Genomic DNA, 7,111 nt, shown 5'->3' with positions numbered 1-7,111 from the left:
AGGCCTCTCAGGGATATCAATTGAACATGGCTTAGCAAGATACAATAAAACTAGTCACAAACCCTCATATCAAGACTAGATGAGGCAACCCAGCAAGATGACAAAAAGGGTTCCAAGGGGAGTCAAAAGAGTGAGGGACACCCCACATTCCCACTGTTGGGAGTGCCACAAGAACACCAAAGCCAACACCACAGCATATATGTAAAGGACCTAGCACAGACCCTTGCAGGCTCTGTGATTGTCAGTTCAGTCTCTGTGCATCCCTTTGAGTCCTGCTTAGTTCATTCCGTGGACAGTGTTCTCCCAATGTTGTGCAGTGGGAAGATCAACTTCTAATCCTGATCTTGGAGGTGGGAAGACACATCTTTATTCCATATCTTTTGAGGTGAGAAGATATATCAGAAACACATGCTCCACTTGCCAGCCTTATGGATTTACTGGATTCTTGCACAGTCTGATAGAATACAGTCATTGTTGGGATAACTGGACTAACCCAATATTATTAATACATTATTTAGTACTAATTAGCCCAAATAATTACCCCACTATTTAGTACTAATAATGTACTAAAAGGCATGAAAGGCTTTTACATTTTTGGTGAGACTTAGTAATAAGACTAATAACTTTCCTTACAGTGCCCATGTCTTTTGGTCATGCTCTCTAGAAATTAACTTTAGAGGAAGCAAAAAGAATGGGTGATTACTGGGTCTGCTTTCCTGATTGATACAGCAGTGAGTGTCTTTGTTGAACCTTGGAGAGGCTCATATGGCATCTCTGAAAACACACTAATCAGATACTCGTCTTCAGACTTATTTGTATTATTTAACTCCATCATTTGCCAACCACTGTACTTTACTATGTAAAGATAGGATATAGATTACAGGCTCATCGAGATGACACCTAGGTGCATATATTTATTTGTGAGGAAGTAGTGATGTCAAGCTTTGCATGACTAGGACTATCTTGAGCATTCTCGTTTGGTTTCATCTATGCTTTATGAAGTTTTGCCTTCAACATTGGAAACAATGTTAGCTAGATGCATGCCACTTGCCTGATTTCAAGTTGGCCATATGGGCTGAAGAAAATTCATTCGTACACATTGAAAGTGAAGCTGCAAAACCCATTTGGACTGTGTGATAAGACGAAGGGCTGATGCATACTGTTGCTATGAGAAACAGCAAAACTATCGTGCTGTCAAGGATACCATTATCATAATATGCAGAAATTAAATAAGGCTTTAAAAAAGAAGCTCACATAAATTTCAATTTTAATTGTTTTATTAAATTGACCAATTAGAGGTTTATGAGAATTTAGTAATAACTACTTAAATTGATTGTTTTTAATGTGATGTGTCGATGAGTCACTGTTTAATAATAAATGACTACCTAATTGGCTTCATTCATTATTTTGCAGATACAGCTTTAGTCCCTCATAAATTTAACACTTGAGCATATGAAGTTCACTGCAGTTAAATTATCACTTTGTCCATGTTACGAATTGATTTACTTAATTTTCTAAATCAAAACTAATTAAATGGACAATGTGTTTAAATGTTTACTTTGACATTTTTCATTCATTCACTGAACATTCACTTCAAGACAGAACACCAAAACATATCCAAGAAATAAAAAATTAAAAATACTATTGTAGAATCAGTTATTTAGCTTAAAATAAATATTTCTCCTAATATGTGAATTAAAATGTGTCCACCATATTTGATATATCTATTATTACTGTCACTAAGACATTTCACTTTTCTCTTATAATTAGGGAGTCAAATATCATGATCAACCAAAAACATTCAGGAAAAGCAGACATAATATCAGTATAGAGTTTTCACAGTTTCTCATCGATATTTAAAATTTTTTATGAAGATTATATAATAAATAGGTTAAAAGTTATTTTGAGTATACTCTAATAATCTAAAATGACTGTGTACATTTTATTTCTCCAAGTCTTCATTAAGCATAAAAATGCTTAAAAGCATTTCCTATAAGTCTTCTAGGGTTAGGAGTGGGATTCGACATTGAGTAATGCAGATAGGGAACCCTATGATACCAGGACAGTGTGTTCTTGGAATTGATGACCTTATCATGAAGACTCCCTATTGTTCTATTCTGCTGTGCTCTTCTGTTACAGAATAATTTTTGTCTAATGTAACAGATGGTTTATACACTAATTCTATGTCCTTTCTTCTCTAACAACCTGTAAGCTTTAATACTGTTTCTCCAGAGTATTTCCAGGTCACAAATAGGAACTGAATATTATTGATTAGTAAATATAATTAGAACACCATTGAGGGTAGATGAGGGACATGGAGTATAAAGCTAAGCAGAGGTCAACCTTGTATTTACACATTATTTTTAAGCAAGGCTAGGACGTTATACATTTTTGATATTGATCTAATCCATACGGTATGGCAATAGGCCAGAGGAAGGAAAGTGAAAGTTTGGGAAGAAATGTATACTTTCCCAGGACCACTGACAAAATGATTTTTAGCAGAACAGTTACAGAGAGGCAGGCATGGATCTTTGGGTTATGGATGCTGTGGGTGTGATTGTTTGGGTGCTAAAAGTAATGTACTGAAAGACACCTTCCACATGTTGATAATTATTAATTATGCAGGAAGGTTTTAATATTTATTGAGGTTGGTGATTCACGCTATTAGACATTGATTTTTGTTTGTCTTCTGTACAAATTTAACACCAACAACAAGCAAAATCATAGGATCACATCTCTAACTGCTTCAAATCATACAGATAGAAGTCTTTTGTTGAGAAAAGCAAACACATAACTTGCTTACATTCCAGTGGTGATACAGCTATAATAATAACCAAAGAAGTGTGACTGTGACCTCGTGGTAACAATCTTTGTCCTGTTATAGAGAAGCAACAAAGGGAACACATTGTTAATTTTCTGACAATTTTTAATTCTCATTCTAGAAACTTGCTAGAAATTTGAGTACTATTTTTTTTAGGATGTCCTGATGATGAATCAAGAATTTATTTTTTGTGGAATTGCACGGCAGTTACCCTCAAGCAGAATCTGTGCTTCTCTCAACTGGGGGTAAAGCAATAGAATCAGCAATGTCTCTGATGATCTTCCACTTATTGGTTTCTACAGAAGTGATTTGAAAACCTGTCTCTTTTAAAGCTGTAAGTGGAGCAGAACAGGGCCTCATAGGTTGGCAAATTACAACAGCTGTTATGCAACTACAAATGATAGCTTAGGCGTTCTATTTCAGGGGCTAGAGAGATAGTTCAGTTAGCTATGAGCGTGCTGCTCAAGCATTATCATTTGAGTTTGGTTTCCAGAACCCACAAAAAAAAATACAAGTAATCCCAGACCTGGAGGCAAGAGATAAGTGGATCCCTAGGCTAGTTGGTCAGCCAGACTATCTCACTCCTGAACGTCCAGTGAGTAATAGGCTGGGTCTCAAAAACTGAGATGGACAGTGCCTGAGGAACAGCATGTGAGTTAGTCTTCTGACCAACACATACTCATGATATATATATATATATAATTTCATATAATATATTCCACATATATACATGTAATATATAATATATACTACATATAGACAAAAGGCACAATGATTATGTGAATGTATACACATATATGTGCGCACACAGAGTTCTATTTTATAGTCTAAAGTTTTATGAAGAAATATTAGTTAAAAGTATAAAATTTGAAATCAGTGTATGTAAAAGGCTTACAATCTTGAGAAAGGATGAGGCCACAGAGAGGACAAGTCTTGGGGTAAAGCCTATAATCCTGAGCACTTGAATACTTGAAGTATTCAACTTGAATAACTGAAGGCAGAAGTTTAACTGAAGAGGGAAAAATATGTTAGCAAGTGAGGTTCTGTAGGAAAGACACACGTGATGTGTTAGCAGAGGAGGTGAGGACCATTTCAGCAAGGAGATAGAAGCTGACTGTGCCCAGTGTGGTTAAGAGTTAGGACAACAATACCAACCAACCAGAGCTCCCGGGACTAAACCACATCCAACGAGTACACTCCAGCTGCATATGTAGCAGAGGATGGCCTTGTTGGCCACCGAAGGGAGAAGCCCTTAGTCCTGTCAAGGCTTGACCCCCCCAGTGTAGGGGAATGTCAGGGCAGGGAGGTGGGAAGGGTGGGTGGTTATGTGGAGGAAAGGGGATAACATTTGAAATGTGAATAAAAAATATCCAATAAAAAATTTTAAAGAAGAAATGTATTGTCAAAAATTGGAAATTCCAAAATTTATCCAATAATAAGTAAGCTCCAAAAAAAAAAAAAGAAAAAGAAAAGAAAAGATCCAGATGTAGGACATTTCCTATGGTGCAATCCCTGGCCTGGTGGTCCTGGGTTCTATCAGAAATCAGGCTGAGCAAGCCATGAAAAGCAAACCAGTAAGCAGCATCCTTCTATGGCCTCTGCATCAGCTCCTGCTTCCAGGGTTCTGTCCTGTTTGAGTACCTTTCCTGGTTTCTTTTAATGATGGACCACAATGTGGAAAAGTAAGCCAACAATAAACCCTTTCCTTCCCAAAGGGGAAAAAAGAGCTAGAAGACAAGAAAATAAAGATATCCACAGAAATGTTAAAAAGAAGGCCTTTCTTGTTTTCAGATTAGGAAAGATCATGATCTAGGCTTCATATATTACTGGAAAGCAGGATGACCTGTTGTGGGTAGCCTGTATGATTTGGAAAAAAGAAGGAATCTCAAAGAGATCTCACATTGCATATACTTGAGCATTACTGTGAATTTATGGAAAGAATCAGTTATTAAGAAGGACAGTTATGGAGATGTGGGAGGAAACCAAATGAAGGTTTAGTACATAGGAGAGAATGGATATGGAACTATAAAATAATAGCCTCACTTTAGAGATGCAAATAAGTACCACAGTGTTATTTTTTTTTCATTTTCTATTGGATATTTTCTTTATCTACATTTCAAATATTATCCCCTTTCCTGATTTCCCCTCTGGAAACCCCCTATCCCATTCCTGCACCCCCTGCCTCCATGAAGGTGCACCCCTACCCACCCACCCACTCCCTTCCACCTCCCTACCCAGGCATTCCCCTGTACTGAGGCACCAAACCTTGACAGGACCAAGGGCCTCTCCTCCCATTGATGCCCGACAAGGCCATCCTCTACTACATATGTGACTGGAGCTACAAGTCATTCCATGTGTACTCCTTGGTTGGGGGTTTTGTCCCTGGGAGCTCTGGGGGTTCTGGTCTGTTGATATTGTGTTTGCAAACCCCCTCAGTTATCTCAGTCCTTTGTCTAACTTCTCCATTAGGGATCCTGTTCTCAGTTCAATGGCTGGCTGCTAGCATCCCCCTATGTATTTGTCAGGCTCTGGGAGAGCCTCTCAGGAGTCAGCTGTATCAGGCTCCTATCAGCATGCACTTCTTGGCATCCCCAGTGGTGAATGGGGTTGCTGACTACATGTGGGATGGATCTTCATGCGTCACAGTCAGTAGATGGACTTTTCTTCAGTCTCTGCTCCACACTTTGTCTCTATATTTCCTCCTGTGAGTATTTTGTAGTATTTCTTATGTCCTTCATATTGGCTTCTTCATAATCTTATTTCCAGCTGTTTTGCCTTTTCCTCCTTTGACATGTTGTTTTGCCTTCTCAGGTTGCATGGTACCTGCCTCATATAGCCTAACTCTTTCTTGATTTTATGAAAGAAAATTCAAGTTAGTCTGGCTCTAGATGCCTGAAGATTTGATGGTTTGAGGATTCTCCCTATTGCAATAATTGGCACTCCATTTATCACAAAAATATTCATTTTAATAGTTTTTCTTACCTAAACAATATTTGACTTTTGTTAAACAGTACAAACAATGGATAAATAATTAAAGTGGATAAATATATAAGTGGATGAAATAATTGGTACCTAGACATAGAGTAGAATAGAGTTTCTGGTTTTTCTTTTCTTCTACTTCTATTTCTACGATTCCTCTTCTTCTTCCTCCTCCTCTCCCTCCCCTCCCCCTCCCCCTCCCCTTCCCCTCCTCCTTCTCCTCCTCCTCTTCTTCTTCTTCTGCTGCTTCTGCTTTTTCTTCTTCTGCCTCTTCTTTCTTTTATTTTGATTAGAAATAATCAACTGACTTTGAGAAGGTATGAGTGATGTTGATAGTTTGAGCAAAAAGGATCACATGTGAAATAGACAATTTTTGAGAAGGAAAGATCAATCTCATTAAAGACGTATGATAGCTGTCATAAGTATTCATCTGTAGTTTATGGTCATGGGTGTAAAGGCAATCAGATTATATAGGTATGATTTTCCCTGGTAACATTAAGTTTCTTGAATGCCAGTAGGAATCCAGATAACTTACTGCAAGTAAATATGGTTTGTTTTTTTAGAGATATTAACATTAGAGAGGAGGAAGTAAGAGAGAAGATGGAATTTTCATCCATAATGTTTGATAAAAATTCTTCAAAGAAGTAAGGTCAAGAGGGAGTTATGATTGATTACTGGAATAAATGTACTGGTGGTCAGATTTAGTTAAAGGTTGAATTGGAGAAATAGATCTATTATTTAGAACAGGAGGAGACATACAACTTTCACTGGTACGTTTAAAAAAAATTAGAGGTGGTTAATGTCTTGATAGCAATATTAACTATGATATAGTTGTACCAGAGAAGAAGAAACAGTTGGCAAGGTTAAAAAAGAAAAAGGCCGGTGGAATGATGACATTCTTCGGAATAGCTGTACTGTCTTGGTGAAAGTACTTTTGAACCCTTTTTCATTTGATTACACCGAGCTTTCTCGGCAGAGCTAGCATGGAGGTGGAGTGCTTCGAGGTGTTTCACCCATTGCTGTGCCTGGGCAGGGGGCTGGTATCCACAAGAAAATGGCACACACCATCGGCATCTCTGTGGACCCAAGGAGGCAAAACAAATCCACTGAGTCACTGCAGGCCAACGTGCAGCGCCTGAAGGAGTACCGCTCCAAGCTCATCCTTTTCCCCAGGAAGCCTTCTGCTCCGAAGAAGGGAGACAGTTCTGCTGAAGAACTTAAACTTGCCATGCAGCTAACAGGACCTGTGATGCCCATCTGGAATGTGTACAAAAAGCCATCACAGAAGAGGAGAAGAACTTTAAGGCTTTC

General features: G+C 38.1%; 1 non-coding gene across 1 annotated transcript; it reads left to right on the top strand.

The window, feature by feature from the left end:
* Positions 1-6,688: 6,688 nt before the first annotated feature.
* On the top strand, positions 6,689-6,774 carry LOC120097582 (small nucleolar RNA MBII-202). Its single transcript, XR_005495153.1, has one exon. It is a non-coding gene; the product is annotated as a small nucleolar RNA MBII-202 (small nucleolar RNA).
* Positions 6,775-7,111: the final 337 nt, after the last annotated feature.

Source organism: Rattus norvegicus, chromosome 16 (assembly GCF_036323735.1).
Source record: "Rattus norvegicus strain BN/NHsdMcwi chromosome 16, GRCr8, whole genome shotgun sequence".
NCBI lineage: Eukaryota > Metazoa > Chordata > Mammalia > Rodentia > Muridae > Rattus > Rattus norvegicus.
Note: the sequence above shows the minus strand (reverse complement) of the source record. Positions and strands in the feature narration are given on the sequence as shown.